General features: G+C 43.5%; 1 protein-coding gene across 3 annotated transcripts in view; it reads left to right on the top strand.

Annotated features, from left to right (window-relative positions):
- Window positions 1-10,839: 10,839 nt before the first annotated feature.
- psmd14 (proteasome 26S subunit, non-ATPase 14) overlaps window positions 10,840-20,491 on the top strand; it is a 153,182-nt gene continuing 143,530 nt past the window's right edge. For 2 of the 3 annotated variants that reach the window (XM_069935403.1, XM_069935407.1), the window contains exon 1: window positions 10,840-10,921. The gene's annotated coding sequence lies outside the window, so the exon portion shown is untranslated. Of the gene's footprint in view, window positions 10,922-15,214; window positions 15,267-20,491 lie in introns of those variants that run through there. The other variant, XM_069935405.1, reaches the window with a different exon arrangement.

The following is a 20,491-nucleotide window of genomic DNA, read 5'->3' as shown; positions in this document are numbered from 1 at the left end:
CACTCTTTTTCCTATCTCCAATATGACCATTTCTATTTTATTCATTTTTTCTTCTGCACTCTTAATTCTTCTTTTTATCTCATTAAATTCTTGTAATTGCCATTCTTTCACTGATTCCATATATTCTTTAAAAAAAAATATCCATTGTCCTGCCTTTCCCTTCTTCTTCCATTTCTCTATGTTCTTCTTCTTCTTCCTCTGGGTTGGCCATCTGTTGTTTCCTTGTTTTCTTTTTGCTCTCTTCTTTCTTGTTCTCCTTATTTTCTGTTTTATTCCTGTTGCTGTGTTTTAGCTGTCACTCTCAGCTGTGGAGATCGACTCCTCAGCTGTTCCCCCCTCCCGTCAGTGTGTTTTTTTTCATGCGCATCGCGCATGCGCGAGCCATTTTTGTAGTCCCAAGCTCGGGACTTCCACCGACCTTAGGGAGCGGGCTTCTCTCTCCACGGCAGGCCTCCTCGGACAGGTAAGGCCTTCACCTTCTTCTTCCCGTTGCTTTCGACTTTTCTCTCTTCGCTGCCATTTTCTTCTCACCTTTACTTTTACTTTGTTTTAATTTTTATTCTTGTACCTTTGTGTTTTGTGCGTTTTTTTTCAACTTTTCCGGAGAGGGCTGGAATTCCCTGACCGGCCACTACTCCATCACGTGACTCCTCCTTGAAGTAGCATTTGTGATGTACAGAATGGCAAGCAAAGATTTCCTAGCTCACATAAAAGTTATCATTCTCTGTACTTTAGTTCACAAAATGTGAAGCATTTGGAGCTGCATACTTACTATGGTTAATACCCTTGTGCTTTTTCATTAAAAAGTATTCAGAAATATCTCTTTGGCCACAATAAGATGGAAACAGTTTATCCTCAGGTATGGCAAATTACACTGTTGTTGACAGCAACCAACCAGGCTTTTTTCAAAAATGAAGAATTATATTTGAATGTCGTCATTAAAAGAACAATCATACTTTTGTGAGCTGTCAGTAGTGTTAATGGGATGTGTACCTCTTTCCATGCCTGTGAATGACTTATTTTAGCATGGGATAACCTTAGAATAAGAACCACTGCATAGAATTGACAGTGAGGTCATGATCCAGAGGCAAGGGTTAGAAAAAGGCTAGACTGCTTTACATGGATATTAATGATCATACATCAGTGGGCATATTTTTTTTTTTTTTTAAAGAAAAAGGTGATTAATTTATTTGTGCCTTTTTCATAATTACAAGTTTGTTCAGTACATATTGCACATTCAATGTGAATCCCTGGAGAAATTGTGAAATCAGGCTGTACATTGTGACAGCTCAAGTACCAACCAGGCAAGAGGTGATCATGCTAATCACTCCTTTTTTTTTTTTTTTAATTTTTTTATTTTTCACACCATAAATCACATTAGCCATGATATACACTATTTCTTTTTCACACATATACAGTGACTTTTTCTCCCCCCCCCTTTCCTCCCAAACCACCCCCCCACCCCCCCCTCTCATCCATTTTAGGTATACAATCTAGGTTGCATTAAGCCAGTCAGACAATGTTGTCATTCAACAAAATTACACCAGAAATTCTACTGAGTCCATTCTTCTCCTTCCATCAACTTAGGTACTGTTTGTCCCCGGTAGGTTTTCGCTATTGTATTTAATGTAAGGCTCCTATACTTGTTCGAATATTTCAATCTTATTTCTTAACCAATATGTTATTTTTTTTAATGGAATACATTTATTCATTTAAATTTGGTAGTTTCTTCCTTTTAATTTGGTTATGTATTCCATTAATATTTAAAGACATATAGTTCAGCGTAGCCCTTTTATATTTTGTTTATCTTCTCTTTCCGTTTTTCCATCATTACCTTTCCTCCTTTTCCATTTCTGTTTTCTTATTTTCAACTCTTTATAAGACAACATTCCTACAACATCTAACATTTTCCTTATTCTCCTATTTCTATCTTATTTATCCCCAATCTCCCCTTCCCCTCCTGAGTTGTCCTTTATCCCTTGTCGGACAACCACATCTCCCCTCTCCATTTGGATTTGCGAATCCACTCGCAAGCGTCAACTGATTTTGCAGTGACCGCTATTTCCCCCCACCCCGCCTCCCCCAGAAAAGATTTCACTTTTCATATGTCACAAAGGTCACTCTTTTAATTCCCTCCTTATTCTCTCTATTCCATTACCTTCCCTTATTAATTCTTGTCTATACTATCTATATTTTCCTCTAAGTACAGATACATTCATGTATGCTCATTGTCTCTATTCACTCTTATACCTCTTTACCCGCATACATATCAATCGTGATCATTTTTACTCTCATTACCCGTCTTCATCCCTCAGTCTATTTTTGTCTTTACCCACATACATATCAATCGTGATCATTTTAACTCTCATTACCCGTCTTCCTCCCTCAGTCTATTTTTGTAATTGTTCTGCAAATTTTCGTGCTTCTTCTGGATCCGAGAATAGTCTGTTTTGTTGTCCTGGAATAAATATTTTCAATACCGCTGGATGCTTTAGTATAAATTTATACCCTTTCTTCCATAAAATCGCCTTTGCTGTATTGAACTCTTTTCTCTTCTTTAGGAGTTCAAAACTTATATCTGGGTAAATGAAGATTTTTTGCCCTTTATACTCCAGTGGTTTGTTGCCCTCTCTTACTTTTTCCATTGTCTTCTCCAGTACCTTTTCTCTTGTAGTATATCTTAGGAATTTTACTACAATAGATCTTGGTTTTTGTTGTGGTTGTGGTTTAGAGGCCAATACTCTATGTGCCCTTTCTATTTCCATTTCATGCTGTAGTTCTGGACATCCTAGGGTCTTAGGGATCCACTCTTTTATAAACTCCCTCATATTCTTGCCTTCTTCATCTTCCTTAAGGCCCACTATCTTTATGTTATTTCTTCTGTTATGGTTTTCCATTGTATCTATTTTTTGAGCTAGTAGTTCTTGTGTCTCTTTCGTTTTTTTATTAGATTTCTCCAATTTCTTTTTTAAGTCTTCTACCTCCATTTCTGCTGCTACTGCCCGCTCTTCCATCTTGTCCATTTTTTTTCCCATTTCTGTTAAGGTCGTCTCCATTTTATTTATTTTCTCTTCTGTGTTGTTTATTCTTTTTCTTAAATCCTTAAATTCCTGTGTTTGCCATTCTTTAAATGACTCCATGTATCCTTTAATAAGAGCAAGTATATCCTTTACCTTGCCTTTCTTTTCTTCTTCTATTTCACCATACTCTTCCTCTTCCTCTTCCTCTGGGTTGGCCATCTGTTGTTTCTTTGTTGCCCTTTCCTCCTCTTCTTTCTTGTTTCTATTGTCTTCTGTGGTCTCTTCTTGCTGCAGGTGTTCTGCAGCTGTCGTTGCCGGCTGTGGAGATCGACTCCCCAGCTGGTCCCCCCTCCCGTCGGTGTGTTTTTTTTCATTCGCATCGCACATGCGCGAAGTATCGCGCATGCGCGGTTGCGCACTTTTACTCGGCTCAGCGAGCCATTTTTGTAGTCCATTATTTACCGATCTGAGGGAGCGGGTTTCTCTCTCCGCAGCGGGCCTCTTCGGACAGGTAAGGCCTTCACCTTTTTCCTCCTTTGTCTTCTCTTCCTCTCTTCTTGCCGTTGCTTTCGATTTTTCTTTTTTTGTCGCCATCTTCTTTCCACCTTTATACTCACTTTTCTGTAACTTTTATTTCTGTGCCTTTGTGTTTTCTCTTGTTTTTCCCGACTTTTCTGGAGAGGGCTGGAGTTCACCGTCCGGCCACTACTCCATCACGTGACTCCTCCCAGTGGGCATATTTTGATGCCACTTGGCACATACACGTGTGCTTTTTGTTGCAAACGTACACATCCCTGTAGACTTAATGCAGGTTGCTCGGTTCAACTGTCATTGAACTTGGTGTTTAGTGCTTTATTTGCACAGCAGAATTTTTCACTCATCCATGTACACCCTTGGTTTTATTTCAGGAATTTAAAAAAAATATATTTTATTTTTTGTTTTCCATCAATAAACAAGGAGATAACAGAATAACAGATAACAGAATATATCAATATCTGTTACAGAATATATCAATATCACCCAGCCATCTACATGCATGTGTTGATTTCTCCCCCTCCCATTTCCACCCCACCCCCCCACCCCCCAAAAATGGGAAAGACAGAGAAAACTAAAAGAGAGAAAAAAAGGAATGAGAAAGAAAAAAAAGAGAGGCTGGATGTGGTGTCAGTGCTTCCAATAAATGTCCATAGAGGCTGTGCAACCACCCCCTTATATAATTTTGGGAATATTGTTATTTGGGAAAGTCAAATCATTCATTATTGTGAAATGCAATAGAAATTAGAAGTCAGAAATGGAAGATAATTTTCCACTTCTTAAGAAATGTTAGGATATGCATGGTTTTGTTTAATGAAAACAGAATGTATAGCCACCCTTCAGATATTTTGCAAAAATATATTAAAAGTAGTTATTTACTTGCAAAGTGCTTTATGATGACCTCAGGTTGTGAAATGTAGCTCTCTTTCCTTTTGTGTATGTGGTCATTTCTGAAAGTGGAAAGCCATTGGAGTTTGCTTTTTACTGTTTATTTTTGCACCACTCTTCTCCATTTATTCCTCCAATTTTATCTCTATTATGCCTTATTCTGGAATACTTTCACTTGCTTTTCACTTCAGTTTTTTATGTTTAATTTTACCAATTTATTACATTTTTTTCCTCCCTGCAGATTTCTCTTCCATCTTATTTCCACTCCTGTGTCTCTTGTGATGTGATTTTAACTAGTTATTGTTTCTCATCAAGCTGTTGCTTTTGGCTTTCAAGGGCTCTCTCCATGATCACTTTGATTCTATTGACTTTCAGTTACTTCTCTTTGGTCATGTCCAGTCTTACCCATTTCCATTCTCCTTGGAATTGCTTTAATTACATTCTGCATTAGAGAAACTGATTTTGCACACAGGGACATCAGCAGGAGTAGATCATTAAAGCTAAAACGAGAGATGGAGTTGCAGTTACCTTTAAAGTAAGAGACTCCAAGTTAGTCAGTACAGCTTAGTAAGGAGGTGAGTCTGGTAATTAGTGTGCATGAGCATATTGCATTTATTTTTCATTGAGCTGAAGCATGGACAAGCAAGGGATAAGCATGCTTAAAATTGCTCTGGGAGTTGTGGGGATGCTATATCGTAAAGCATAACATTAGTGAGGTGGGGCTGATTATTTGTAGCAAGTAATTAAAACAAAAATTACACAAGAGTTGGCATTGAAAAGTGGTTATCACCAATCATGTGGACTGATTAGCTTAGAATATCCATATATAGTAAAGAGAGTACGTATCTTTTAAATATATGTGTAACTTGCCAATTTTGGGAAGCATAAAAATAACCTATCACACACATCACAAAAGTTTGTGCAGAGTTTAAAAAAAGTTGTCTCATAGAGCTATCAAGTAACCTGCAACTATATGTGTCGCCCTATCAATTAGATGCGACAGACTAGAAGTCAAGATTAACAAGTTTTAATTGCTATAAACTTACAGGCATCTCTTACATGCTGATAGCCCAATTTCAAGGCAGTAATGAGGGAGGGGATTGGGTAGTACTGCCTTTATTAGGAATCTTGAGGAGTTAGTTTCAGGGGCAGGCCAACCTGTTCAATGCAAGTATTACAGTGTTCCACCACATTCACCCCTTTGTTTAAAACAAAGTCCGGTGGGAGAAGTGTCAGAGTCCATTCAGAGTCTATTTACAGGTCAGCCTGGCCGGTGGTTTCATCCGTTGAACTGACCCTCGCAGTGCCGGCTGTGGTGTAGCTATTGGCTCCTGTGCAGTGCTCTCTGTGTGACAGGCTGCTATTGGGATGGCTGAACAGAATCAGTTGGGGTTGGGTCATGAGGGGGGTGTGGATTGGGTCTGGGGCAGTGCAACTGGTGCCAATGGATACCCGACCATGATCCTGGTAGTTGTCAGGGAAGGAGGGGTGCTGGCTGATCTACTGTGGTGGGTCCAGTGAGTACCTCAGTTGTAGGGCTCCTGCATGTGCCAGGTACTGGACAGAGACAGTGTCTCTCTGCCCACCCTGGTACTGCATGTAGGCATACTGGGGGGTTTGCATGGAGGAGGTGGATCTTCTTGACCAATAGATTTGCTTTATGGGTTATGGTGTGTCTCTGGAGTAGCCAGGGGTCGTCAGCCAGACCTGTTATGTGGTTCCCGACACCGAACTCCTGGGGAAGGAGAATCATTTTTGATACGAGGTAGCATTTGTTTCAGTACAGAGGAGGGAATTGGGAGGACCTCTGACCACTGAGAGACAGACAGCCCTTTTGACTTGAGGAGCAGGAGGACTGTCCTCCAAATAGTGCCATTCTCCCTTTCCACCTGGCCATTCCCTCTAGGGGTATAGCTGGTGGTCCTGTTTGTGGCTATGCCTTTGGCCAGCATATATTGGCGCAACTCCCGGTCGCTGTGGATGTAGCTGGGGTATCTAAAGAGCGTGAAGAGATTATGCAGGGACTTAATAACTGTGTCTATTATCATATCTGGGCAGGGGATGGTGAACTGGAATTGTGAGTATTTGTCAACAATGTTAAGAAAATACATGTTCGAAGGGGTGGGTGGTCTTGATCAGATGAGCTTTCTCCAGCTGGTAGAAGTGTAGCTTTCACTCCACGCAGCTGCAGGTCAGCTCCCTGATGTCCTGGTGACCCTGGGATGCAGAGGCTGTTATGAAGGGCTTGGAGGCAGTCTGCTTGCGCATTGACACAGGTAACCCAGGAAAGAGTATTGGGAGGCTCATTGAGCTTCTCAGACCAATCAGTACAAGATCTCGTAGTTGTAAGTGGACTGTTCAATTTTGCACCTCAAGATCTTGTTGTACTTAATTTTCCCCTGCTGTTTGTTGTTAAACAAGAATGCGACTGCATGTTGGTCAGTCAGCAGGGGAATGGTTTGTTGGCTACATAATGCCTTCACCGGCATGCAGCTTCCACTATGACTCTTTCTGAATAGCTGTGTGTTGGAGTTCGGGGCACTGGAGGGTATGACAGAAAAATGGCACTGGTCTGCCCACCTGGTTAAGCGTGGAAGCCAAGACAAAGTTTGACACATCACTCTCCACCTGAAAGGGGGGTGGATTCATATACGGCGTGCATCACCCCCTTGGAATGCCGCCTTTAATGTGAGTGAAGGCCACTTGGGCTTCTGCTGACAGGGGAAAGGTAGTAGTTTTAAACCAGAGGGTGGGCTTTGTCTGCATTATTAGGGACCTCTTGTGCATAATATGAATAGAAACCCAGGAACATTTTCAGGGCTTTGAGGCAACGGGGGAATGGGAGCACCAACAGGGGCTACAAATGCTCTGGGTTGGGTCCATCCTCCACCATGCACCCTAGTATAGCCAGATGTGTAGTGTGGAACATGGAACACACATTTCTTCTGGTTATACATGAGGTTTAGGGTTTTAGGTGTCTGGAAGAATTTTTGCAGCTTAGCATCAAGATCCTGCTGGTCATGGCCACAGATGATCACGTTGTTCAGGTAGGGGAATATGGCTTTCAGTTGGTGGTCATCCATCATTTGGTCCATCTCCCTCTGGAAGACCGAAACCCCATTCGTGACTCCAAAGGGGAGCCTAAGGAAATGGTAGAGGTGGCCGTCCTCCTCGAATGCCGTGTATGGGCAGTCCTCCGGGCAGATTGGGAGCTGGAGATGGGCCGACTTGAGGTCAATGGTGGAGAAGACCCGGTTCTGGGCAATCTCGTTCACCATGTTGGCTATGTGGGGAAAGTAGTAGGCGTTCAAGAGGGTAAATGGGTTGATGGTCTGGCTGTAGTCTATGACCATCCTGTGCTTCTCTCTGCTCTTTTCCACCACCACCTGCACTCTCCAAGGGCTGGTGCTGAGCTCTATGATGCCCTTGGCCAGGAGTCATTTAAACTCAGCCTTGATAAAGGCTCTGTCTCCAGGGCTGTATCACCTGCTCTTAGTGGCCACAGGCTCACAGTCAGGAGTGGTTTTCGAACAGGGAGGTGGGTGGGGGGGGGGGGGATGGGGGAAGAGAGATGGGACCTGGAGGGTGGACAGGTCCTAAGCAGTGGGCAGTGATTGGCTGTGTTCGGGGAGACAGGTGGGTGGTTTAAAAGTTGGTTATTATTGACAGTGAGGGAGAGGTGGGGGCTATAATTTTCCATCAAAAACTTTTAAGTTGGCACTGAAAGTCCAGCCCCACTATGACCAGTGCACAGAGTTGTGGCAATAAGAGCAATTAAAAATTCTTGTATGTGGTGCCACCCACAGTTAATGATATTGCGGTCAAGTGGGATTTGAAGGCCATTGAAATTTTACACTGGACTGGGGTCACTGTGAGGGAGCAGCGTTGTACAGTGCCCAGATATATAAAGCTTTCAGTGCTTCCTGTGTCGAACAAGCAGTTTGTAATGCAGCGTTTACCTCGAAGTCCATGGTAAACCTTGCTAATTGACAGGGGCTGCTTTGGTCCAGAACAAAACGCCAGTATCAGCTCATTATCTGACTCGCTGCTGCTGTACGCATTGGTGACCTCCAAGATGTCCGCCCTGAAGATGGCTGCCTCCATGGTTTGCACGCATTGCTGCCAGAAGTGATGCTGACCCGGGCCATCATCCCTGGGTTCCCACCATGTTGTTCTCCACAAACGGAAGTGGAGCCAGAAATTACACGGTCCAAGATGGCAATGGCTTCTGCCTGCACGCGGTGCTACACGGGGAAGGTTTGGATCTACATTCTCTTGAGTAGTGTCCTTTTCTTCTGCTTCTGGAGCAGGTTGCACTTCTGGCAGGGCAGTTCTTCCGTGGGTGTTTCATCTGAATAAATAATCGCACTGTGAGTGCTCGGTGATAGCAGCTGCTGTTTGGCACCCAAGATGGCTGCGCCTGTGCTCCCCACAAGGTGGTTGCATTGCCGGAGGAGTAAGCCTCTGTAGGGCTGTCTCTAGCGAGGGTCTGATTATCCTTCTCCAGGAGCCTTTGTTTGATAGGATCAGACTTGAAGCCGGCCTCACATCAGCTCATCCTGCTAGACAGCTGCCAATAATGTCGGTACAGCCACAAGCTCGCCCCAACTCCCAAAAGGCGCAAATATGCTCATCAACAGACTCACCAGGTTCTTGTCAGCAGCTGCCCAGGAGGTATCTGGGGTAGATTTACATTCTTCAGGGCCCAGTACTGCTCTTGCAGGATCCCCATGGTGACTGAGTAAGTGTCACAGTTCCTGATCAACTGGAAAAAGTGGTGGCCAACCTGTGCAAACATCAGGTCTCTCTTGTTGACTTCTTCCCGAATACTGTGGCACCTCATAAAGACGTTCAGACCGTGCAGCCACTGGTGGAATTTTACCGAGACCTCTGGATCTTTAGGCTCAGTGTCCTGCTTCTCCATTTGAATAGCCTTGACCATGGCACGAAAGTATAGACATTAAATTGTAGCGGTATCAATTAGACCTGACAGACCAGAAGTCAAGATTAACAGGCTTTAATAGCATCTCTTACAGGATTTTCTTACATGCTGTGGCCCGATTCCAAGGCAATTCTGAGAGGGGGGATTGGGTGGTACCGCCTTTATTAGGAATACCGATGGGGAGGAGTTACAGTACCTGGGGTGGGCCAACCTGTACAATGCATATATTACAGTGTTCCACCCCAATGAGAGTGTAAAAATCAAATTAGAATTGTAGAAAAAAAAATCAAAGATAATATTTGCATGCGCTTAGCCAAGAACGACCTGCTTACATTGTCTTTTGGGTTGGAACAAAAGGGATTATTGAGTTGATCTTGGATGTATCAGGAAACCGAGACAAGCTTATCCTGACCCATGACAGTGTATGTGTGTATACTTCTATTGAAAATATTGAGGCAAAAATTCAATTACATTTATAAAGTGGGCTCAGGCCATTATTGCTTTCCATGGATGCTGCTTGACCTGCTGGATTTCCTCCAGTACTTTTGCATGTTGTTACAAAATGGTGGCCTTGATTTTTGTGGCAGATAATTAACGATCCACCTAGTACCACGTACATATGTTCAAAATTCTTGCAACTGCAATGAATAAAGTAATAATATATACTAAATTACTGTACTGCAAAAGGTAAAATAAACTATAGAAGTTAGTCATTTACTTTTGCATATTGTTACAAAATGGTGGGCTTGATTTTTATGGCAGATAATTAACGCTCCACCTCGTACAACGTACATATGTTCAAAATTCTTGCAGCTGCAATGAATAAAGTAATAATATATACTAAATTACTGTACTGCAAAAGATTAAAAAACTATAGAAGTTAGTCATTTCCGATTTGGGTAGTAGAAAGGGGTGGTTTAAGAGTCAGATAGCCACTGGAGGAAAAACAACTTGTTGAATCCAGAGGTGCTGACTTCTTCCCGAAGGGAATCTAGAGAAGAGGTTGTGACCAGGATGATGGGAGTCCTTTTTGATGTTGGCTGCCTTCGTACATTAAGAAGCGCAGGCATCTTTCTTTAAAAAAAAAGAAAGATGCACCCCTGTAGAGTGGGTAGATAGGTAGAATATTTGCAAATGTAGCTGTGGTTCAAACCCCGACCTGATGTCGGTGCCCGAAAAATCCTCGCCTTCCCCGATCCCATTTCACCAAACTTGTTTTCCTCCCTCTGTGGAGGCTGCCTGATCCGCTGAACATCTCCCTGGGGATCAGCTTTTCTTTTCCGTCCAGGGGAAGAAGTCAGTCAGAACCCAGCCGATCTGCTTCCCCAGCACCGAGGGAAGAAATATTCTCTCTGTCGTGATTGCAATACTTACTGTGGGTGGGTGTTTTTTGCAGGGGGTTGGGTGTGGTGGGGGGGCATCTGCTTGGTTCCTCGGGTCACAGCGGGTGGAAGCGGATGTGATCACTTGACCCGGAAGAAGAGTTGAGCCGCGAGACCGGCTGATTCATTGGAGGGGGCCCCGGCGACGGTGTGCGGTGAGTTCCAGACAGGCAATTCCATTATGAAGGGAATAATGATTTTAATCTGGAGATGACGGCTGAACTCGAGTGGGATTTGGCTGGGGATAAGTTTGGAGAGTTGGTGCTCGAGTTTGGCCCGGGCCCAGGAAACAACTCACCGGGTGTGGAGGCCGCGTCTGGCTTGTTCGCCGGCACCTGAGACCCATTGATAGCGGGAGTTGAACGCGACACCTCCGCCGTGAATGAAAACTGAAATACCATCGCAAATGGGGGGGGGGGGGTGGTTTAAATGAATGAAGGCGTGGGAAGTTGGCGGGGGGTTTAGTGAATGAAGGCGTGGAGAGTTGGGGGGTTTTAAATGAATAAAGGTGTGGGGAGTTGGGGGGTTTAAATGAATGAAGGCGTGGGGAGTTGGGGGGTTTAAATGAATGAAGGCGTGGGGAGTTGGGGGGTTTAAATGAATGAAGGCGTGGGGAGTTGGCGGGGGGTTTAGTGAATGAAGGCGTGGAGAGTTGGGGGGTTTTAAATGAATAAAGGTGTGGGGAGTTGGGGGGTTTAAATGAATGAAGGCGTGGGGAGTTGGGGGGTTTAAATGAATGAAGGCGTGGGGAGTTGGGGGGTTTAAATGAATGAAGGCGTGGGGAGTTGGCGGGGGGTTTAGTGAATGAAGGCGTGGAGAGTTGGGGGGTTTTAAATGAATGAAGGCGTGGGGAGTTGGGGGGTTTAAATGAATGAAGGTGTGGGGAGTTGGCGGGGGGTTTAGTGAATGAAGGCGTGGAGAGTTGGGGGGTTTTAAATGAATAAAGGTGTGGGGAGTTGGGGGGTTTAAATGAATGAAGGCGTGGGGAGTTGGGGGGTTTAAATGAATGAAGGCGTGGGGAGTTGGGGGTTTAAATGAATGAAGGCGTGGGGAGTTGGCGGGGGGTTTAGTGAATGAAGGCGTGGAGAGTTGGGGGGTTTTAAATGAATAAAGGTGTGGGGAGTTGGGGGGTTTAAATGAATGAAGGCGTGGGGAGTTGGGGGGATTAAATGAACGAAGGCGTGGGGAGTTGGGGGGTTTAAATGAATGAAGTCGTGGGGAGTTGGCGGGGGGTTTAGTGAATGAAGGCGTGGAGAGTTGGGGGGTTTTAAATGAATAAAGGTGTGGGGAGTTGGGGGGTTTAAATGAATGAAGGCGTGGGGAGTTGGGGGGTTTAAATGAATGAAGGCGTGGGGAGTTGGCGGGGGGTTTAGTGAATGAAGGCGTGGAGAGTTGGGGGGTTTAAATGAATGAAGGCGTGGGGAGTTGGGGGGTTTAAATGAATGAAGGCGTGGGGAGTTGGCGGGGGGTTTAGTGAATGAAGGCGTGGAGAGTTGGGGGGTTTAAATGAATGAAGGCGTGGGGAGTTGGGGGTTTAAATGAATGAAGGCGTGGGGAGTTGGCGGGGGGTTTAGTGAATGAAGGTGTGGAGAGTTGGGGGGTTTTAAATGAATAAAGGTGTGGGGAGTTGGGGGGTTTAAATGAATGAAGGCGTGGGGAATTGAGGGGGAGAAAAGTGGTGATCCTGGAGGCAGTGGTGATCCTGGAGGCGGTGGTGATCCTGGAGGCGGTGGTGATCCTGGAGGCGGTGGTGATCCTGGAGGCGGTGGTGATCCTGGAGGCGGTGGTGATCCTGGAGGCGGTGGTGATCCTGGAGGCGGTGGTGATCCTGGAGGCGGTGGTGATCCTGGAGGCGGTGGTGATCCTGGAGGCAGTGGTGATCCTGGAGGCAGTGGTGATCCTGGAGGCAGTGGTGATCCTGGAGGCAGTGGTGATCCTGGAGGCAGTGGAGGACTGGATCTCAAGTGTCTTCTCTCAGCAGAGGCTGGGCTTGAATGATAGCCAGTGAGAAACTAAGAGGGAATCAGCGGTCCTGGTAGCATCATTGGTAAGGCTGGGGAGGGGTTAAGAGGTGAAAGGAGACAGAAGGGGGAAAGAAGGAAACCATTAGGATGGGGGTTGGGTGTGGTTGAGTCTTGAGAGAAAAGTGAGGATGGAAGCAGGTAAAGAATAGGTGGAAGCAGTGGAACTGCAGGATTATCTGAAATTATAAAATTCAATGATAATGACAGATAATTCCTATCCTGATCCATTGGCTTGAAAATCTTGTTGGAACCCAAAGAAAATGGCTTCATTGCTAAGACCCAACTAAAAGGGCTAGCTTCCAGGTATAAGTTTTTATTAATTTCTGGGATGTGCTCATTGGTTTAAAAACCTGACCTAATTGCTGATTTTTAATTGCCTTTTGGAATATATTGCCAAACTGGTTTGAACTAGTCCATGAAGTGAAAGAACTCAGAAATGCTACACAGGAAAGTTCAAAATGTATTGGGGATGTAGGTTAATTGGGTGGCATGGACTTGGGGAGAAATGACCTGTTGCTGTGTTGTATGTTTAAATTTTAAATATTGAAATACAGTGAATGACAATATGATGACCAATCACTTCATGGATGCTGCTTGATCAATTTATTGTCAGAGTACATACATGACACCAAGATTCCTTTTTCCTGCGGGTGCAGCAGACTTACCATTAATTGGTAATGCAAAAAATAAACTGTACACAGGGTAAAACATGTAAACAAAGAACTGTAAACAAACTCTGCAAAACAGAGAGAAAAAAAAGAAAATCAATAAAGTGCACAAGTAAGAGTCCTTAAATGAGTCTCTGGGTTTGTCATCGAGGAGTCTGATGGTAGAGGAGTAGCTGTTGTTCCTGAACCTAGTGGTGTGAGTCTTGTGGCATCTAAACCTGTTTCCTGATGGCAGCAGTGATAACATGGCATGTGCTGGGTGGTGAAGGTACATGATGGTTGTGTTGCTGTCGGAGAGCAGCAGTTCCCTGTGGATGTACTCAGTAGTTGGGAGGGTTTTGCCTGTGTTGTCCTGGGCTGTATCCACTACCTTTTTGAGGGCTTTACGCTCAGGGGTATTGGTGTTTCCATACCAGACCATGATGCAGCTGGTCAGCACACTTTCCACCACACCTCTAGAAATTTGCCAGGGTTTCTGATGTCATACCAAACCTCTGCAAACTCCTGAGGAAGTAGAGGTGCTGATGTGCTTTCTTCACAACACTTTACTTGTACATCCAGAGGACTTATTTACTGCATTCAGTGCACCCTTTGTGGCATTTTCTACATCAGAGAGACTAGTCACAGGCTGAGAGATCGCTTCATTCAGCACCTCCGCTCTATTTGCAACCATAGCGACCTCACAGTGGCCAACCATTTCAATTCCAAGTCATACTCCCACACTCGCATGTCTGTCTATGGCCTTATGTACTATCCCACCCTTACCATCCACAGATTGGAGGGACAAAACCTTATTTTCCATCTGGGCACTCTCCAGCCAGATGGTATTAACATTGATGTTACTGCCTTCCACTAAATCTGCTTGCCTTATCTTTCCCCTCCCCCTTTTCCTGGCTTTCCAGTTCCTCCATCCACCCAATCATCCTTCCTCTCCCTCGTTGCTGCTGTCCCATGCCTACTTTCTTCACTTATCATCTCCTGCCTTTGCCATCTCCCCCCCCCCTACCATCCACTCTTTAGTTTGGACACGCCAGCATTTTCTCATGCTTTGATGAATGGCTGAAGTCTGAAACATTGGTTATGTATTTTTACCTTTGCTACATAAAGGACACTGTTTCACCTGCTGACCTTCTCCAGCATTGTATGTTTTTTGCTTTCTTCATGATGCCATTGGTGTGTTGGGTCCAGAAAAAGTCTTCCAAGATGGTGATTCCCACGAACCTGAATTTGCTTGCCCTCTATATCTCTGATCCCTCAATGATCACTGGATTTCCTTTCCTGAAGGTAACAATCAGCTCCTTAGTTTTGATGACATTGAGTGCAAGGTCGTTGTTGGTGCACCATTCAGCCAAGTTTTCAATCTCCCTCCTGTATGCTTACTCATTACCTTCCTTTATACAACCCACTACTGTGGTATCATTCGCACATTTGCAGATGGTGTTAATGTCGTACTGAGCCATGCAGTCATAGGTGTAAAGAGAGTAGAGCTGAGGGCCTTTGGTACTGATGGAGATTGTGGAGGAGAAGTCCTTACCAATCTTCACTGATTGTGGTCTGGAGGTGAGGAAATCCATGATCCAATTAAACAGTGGGGTGTTGAATCCCAGGTCTTGGAGTTTGCTGATCAGTTTTGAGGGGAAGATGGTGTTAAATGATGAACTGTAGTCAATAAAAAGCATCCTGATGGATGTATCTTTGCTGTCCAGGTGTTCCAGGGCTTTGTGTGGAGCCAGTGAGATGGCATCTGCTGTAGACAGGAGCTGATATGCTTCATCACCAGTCTTTCAAAACAATTCATTGCTTCTGATGTAAGTGCTACTGGTTGAAAGTCGTTAAGTCAGGTTACTACTCTCTTCTTGTGCACCGACCGGTATGATTGATGCCTGTTTGAAACACGTGGGTACCTTGCTCTACTGGAGTGAGATATTGAAGATATCTGTGAAATCTGGGAATACTTTGGGAAGTTGGTCAGCTTTCCTCAGATTCAGGCAGCGTGCATGCTTTCCTCAGATACTGACTGGATAGGATCATCAGGGGATGTGGGGGTGCAGAGGGGTAGATCTTCACTGTTACTGTCATAAAATCTGGTGTAGAAGGCATTGAGTTCCTCTGGGAGAGAAACTTTACCATCTGCTACTTCATTTAGGCCCTGCCACAGCTGTCAGGTGTCCCTCATTGTTTCCTTTTTCATCTGGAGCCTCCACTACACCCAGGAGATACCTTTCGACAGCTCATACTTGCTCCTGCTGTACTGATCTGGATCTCCAGACTTAAATGTCTGTGATCTGCCTCTCAGCAGGTTCCAGATTTCATTGTTCAACCAGAGCTTCTGGCTGGGGAAAACCCTGATTGATTTGTTGGGAAGCACTCATCCACAGCTATTTTGATAAAGTATGTCATCGCCTCAGTGTACTTGTTCAGATTCTCAGCAGAGTCCTTGAACGCCGCCTAATCTGCTGAGTCGAGGAGGTCCTGGATGAAGTATTGAGATACTTCATGAGTTGAAGTGCAGTGATACTTTTTGTGATGGATATCTAGAAAATGTAGTTATGACGAAGACATCAGGAGCTAAACAGAGAAATACTAATTAGAAGTTGGAGTCAGAGCAAGCATTTGTCCCTCAAGCATTGCTCCACCATTCAATATGGTGATGGCTGATCCTCAGTCTTCAGATTCAGATTAACATCACATACAACCATGAAATTCTTTTTCCTGTGTGCAAGGCAGAATTACCACTTATTGATGTACCATATTCCCATTTTCTTCCCAAATTGCTTATTGCCTTTTGTGGCTGAATTTAGAACATGACCCATGATACTGGGCCAACCAAAAAATACCTACCAAAAAAAAACCCAATCTGGAAATTAATCTGTGAATTGCATAGCTTCACAACCCAGTGAATGGCAAAATTTCTTCTCATCTCAGTCTCAAATGTCTCGTTCCATATCCTGAGACTGTGACTCTTGGTCCCAGTTTATGTGTCCCCATGAACATTTTGTCTATTTCTCGTTCTTGTGAACACAGGCAAGTTGACCCAATCTTTTTGTATGATGGTACTCCCATCACAGGTATCAATTTGGAGAAAATTTGCTGTACTCCCTTTATGGCATAAATGTTCCATATCTTAGGTATGGAGACCAAACTTATATACAATATTACAGCTCTTGCCTCACCAACAGGCTGTATAATTGTAAGAAGACATCTTTGTGTGTGTACTCCAAGCCACTTTTAGTGAAGGCCAAAGTGCCATTTACTTCTTTAAGTGGATATTGGCTTTCAGTGAACAGTGTTACCTGAAGACTAATTTGGATCTGAATATAGGAGGTATGATTAGTAAGTTTGTTGGTCGCTGGAAAATTTGTGGTGCTGATATAGAAGGGGTAATCTAAAGGTACTGGAATATTATCTGAAGAATAATATTGTATATTGTGAATAGCTGAAGCCTAAGCATTGATCCCTATGGTGCACCACTGAACTCTGTCTTCTTGAAAAAAGATATTTTATTCCTATTCAAACAAAGAATTCCTGGAGGAACTCAGCAGGTCAGACAGGATCCATGGGGATAAATGGTAAATCGATGTTTCTGGTCTGAACCCCTCTTCGATAAAAGGTAAAATAGGAAACATTACATATGTAATGGGCGGTGGGTGGGGGAAAGACGTGGAAGGGGCCCAGAGTTGATAGAGTGTAGGAGTGAAGGTGTGGAAGGTGAAGAGACGGGTTGAGGGAGAAACTGTCAGGAATGTAGGGGAAGAGGGTTTAGAGAGAGAGAGAGAGAGAGCAATAATACAGGAATAGATAAAGAGATGGAAACAGTGGGATCAGGTGGGAGTTACCCAAAATTAGAAAAACCAACAAAAATCATGCTGTTGGGTTTAATGCTGTCCAGGAGGAATACGATATGTTGTTTTTCAAGTTTAAATGGACAATGAATGAGGACAGACATGCTATTTTGGAATAGTTGAAGGATTTGAAATGGTCGACAACAGGTTTCTCAAGTTTAGACCCACAAACAGAGCAAAGGTATCCGAATCTTTGTTTCCTGTCTGAAAGGCTGGGTGGAATCTTCATATTGTTGGCTTACTGCCACTACCAGTTTAAACCATGATTCAGTTGAGTTATTCCCCTCCCCCCACCAAAAAAAAATCAAGAAGCTGCACTTGCTCCAAATCTGAAATAAAAGTAGGGAATCTTGGAAAGATTTGTCAAATTCAGTAGTGGAAAAATAAATTGTTAATAGATATGGAACCCATCTTCAGAATTGAGAAACAGAAAATAGAACAAGGGAATGAATCTGATCAAGTGAGAACTTTGCTGGCACAGTAATGATCAGATTATGCTTCTTTGTTTTGTTACTAATAATAAGATGTGGACATGCGTTGGAGGCAAGGGGAAATGATTAGAAGAGGTCAAGCTGGACAGGAATAGCCAATTCTGATACAGAAAGAGAGAACATTTTGAAGTTAGAGAATTTGATTGTGTAATCAAATGGTATATTGATTTCCAATTTATTGTCAGAGTACATACTTGACATCACAAACAACCCTGAGATTCTTTATTCTGTGGACGAGGCAGAATTCCCACTTACTGGTAGTGCAAAAAAAAAATGTACACAGTATATACATGTAAGCAAATAAAGAATTGTAAACAAATAATGAACTATGCAATATAGAGAGATTTAAAAAAAAAAAATCAAAGTGCACAAGAGTCCTTAAATGAGTCCCTGATTGAGTTTGTTGTTGAGGAGTCTGATGGTGGAGGGGGAACAGTTGTTCCTGAACCTGGTGGTGCTCGTCTTGTGGCACCTGGACCCCTTTCCTGATGGCAGCAGTGAGAAAAGAGCGTGTGCTGGGTGGTGTGGATCCTTAATGATTGCTGCTGCTCTCCAACAGCACCATTCCTCGTAGATGTTCTTGACAGTGGGGAGGGTTTTGTCTGTGATATCCTGGGCTGTGTCCACTACCTTTTGGAGGGCTTTATGCTCAGGGGTATTGGTGTTCCAATACCAGACTGTGATGCAGTACACTTTCCACCACACATCTGTAGAAATTTGCCAGAGTTTCTGGTGTCATATCGAATCGCTGGAAACTCCTGAGAAAGAAGAGGCGCTGATGTCTTTTCTTCATGATGCCATTAGTATGTTGGGTCCAGGTAAGATCCTCCGAGATAGTGATTCCCAAAAACAAATTTGCTCACCCTCACCACCTCTGATTCCCCCAATAATCATTGGATTTTATACCTCTGGTTTTCTCTTCTTGAAGTCAGCAATTAGCTCCTTAGTTTTGGTGACATTGAGTCCTGAAGGCAGCAACCTATCTTGAAGATTTTTCTATGTAATTTTTTTTGACAGGAGTGATTGACATTGTAATTTTCCACATTCAGGTTGCTTCTGGAGTTGTAACTAGAATGCAATGCCTTGGCCACTCTGGATTGCAAGTTTTCAGAATGGCAGGTTAAATCTTGTGTGGTCCCATAACTTTTCTGTTTCCAATGCAAAGTGAATGAAATTCCATCAAGATTTGGGACTTGAACTAAAGCCAAAATAAATCATTCACTCAGCATTTCTGGATGAACATGTTTGTAAATGCTTCTGATTTCTCCTTCATGCTTGTGTGCTGGATGTTATCGTTGCTGAGGATAGTATGGTTTTGGAGCCATTTTTTATTGGCTGTTTAATTATCTACATCCCCTAATGATAAGCTGTGGTGAAACGTTAGACTTTGATCAGATCTGTTGTATGTGAAATCCTTTGTTCTTCCTGGTGCACATTAGTTTTACTGTTTAGAATATGTGTAATTCTGTATTGTAGCTTTACAAGCTGAGTAACAACCCTCCACTACCTCCCTCTGCGATAGGCCACACACTCTTGCTGGCATGAACTGGTTTGAATGTAACGGTAGACTGAAGAATGTGCTGGGCCATGTAGTTGATTTTAGTGGTGTATATGTCTGCTGCTACAGATGGTCTACAGTGTCTTCTGGATGCAGTTTTTTCCTGTCTCGAATATGTGCCATTGAGATGAATGAAGATGCTCTGAGTGTGAAGATGAGAATTTGTCTCCAACAATTGTGCATTTGTCACTGCCATTGTTGAAAGCTATTTCAGATAGTTTCATTCCTTATTTTGCTTTGCTTTTTACTGTAGAGCCAATCTGGCAGATCTCCTTCAGGGTTTGGCCAAATAAGTCATGGTGGTGCTATCTAGCTATGCTTAACTGCTGAACAATAAAGTTGCTTACCCAATGTACATTCTGAGTTCTTGCTGCACTTGATGCTGATTCTACGTTTTGTTTATCAACTGATCTGTGTTAATCGGGAGGATGTTTCCTTAGACGCGTTTGACCTAATGCCATTGAGGACTTTGAGGTCTGGAATCAATATTGAGAACTTGCAGGCTATTTTGAGCAACTGCTGGGAGATCAGGAATTTGTATACCTTGAGATTCTAAGTAAGATTCTGTTGGAGGTAAGGTGCCATGTTGTGGTGAAAAAAATTGACGAGAGAATAGGAATACTGATTGTTATGTTTATTCTTTCAAGAAGAACGACTTTACGTGGGTTTAACACTTAACTGACTTTATTTTCCTTGAGCCGCTTCAACTGACTTCCAGAGACAAACCCTGTCATGTGTCACTTCTGGTTTCTGCCCAACTGTGTGCATTGCATGCTGGGAAATGTAGTTCTTATTTACACACACAATAATAGACCTTTCCCCTTTTTTAAAAAAAAAACACAATGCCATGTCTACATAGCTTCTAGCTTCACAAAGTTGTCAAAGTTCATTCAGGGCATCCACAAGATCTAGCTGAAGTCCAGAAATCTGTGAAGAGGTTCCTGTTTATCAGCAAGCTCACCAACAGTCACCAGTAGCTATTGATTTTATTGCTGCAGTTCCTCAACATTATGATACGTCACCAGAAGCTGAGAAATCATTTCAGAGGAACTGCTTATGTCAGCAGAACTAGCTTCATCTTCACGGAAAATATGATTTCCTCATGTACCTTCTCGTTCCATCAAAAGCACCCCATTCTGCTG

This window comes from Narcine bancroftii, chromosome 4 (assembly GCF_036971445.1).
Source record: "Narcine bancroftii isolate sNarBan1 chromosome 4, sNarBan1.hap1, whole genome shotgun sequence".
Classification (NCBI taxonomy): domain Eukaryota; kingdom Metazoa; phylum Chordata; class Chondrichthyes; order Torpediniformes; family Narcinidae; genus Narcine; species Narcine bancroftii.
This window is presented reverse-complemented; position numbering and strand designations above follow the sequence as displayed.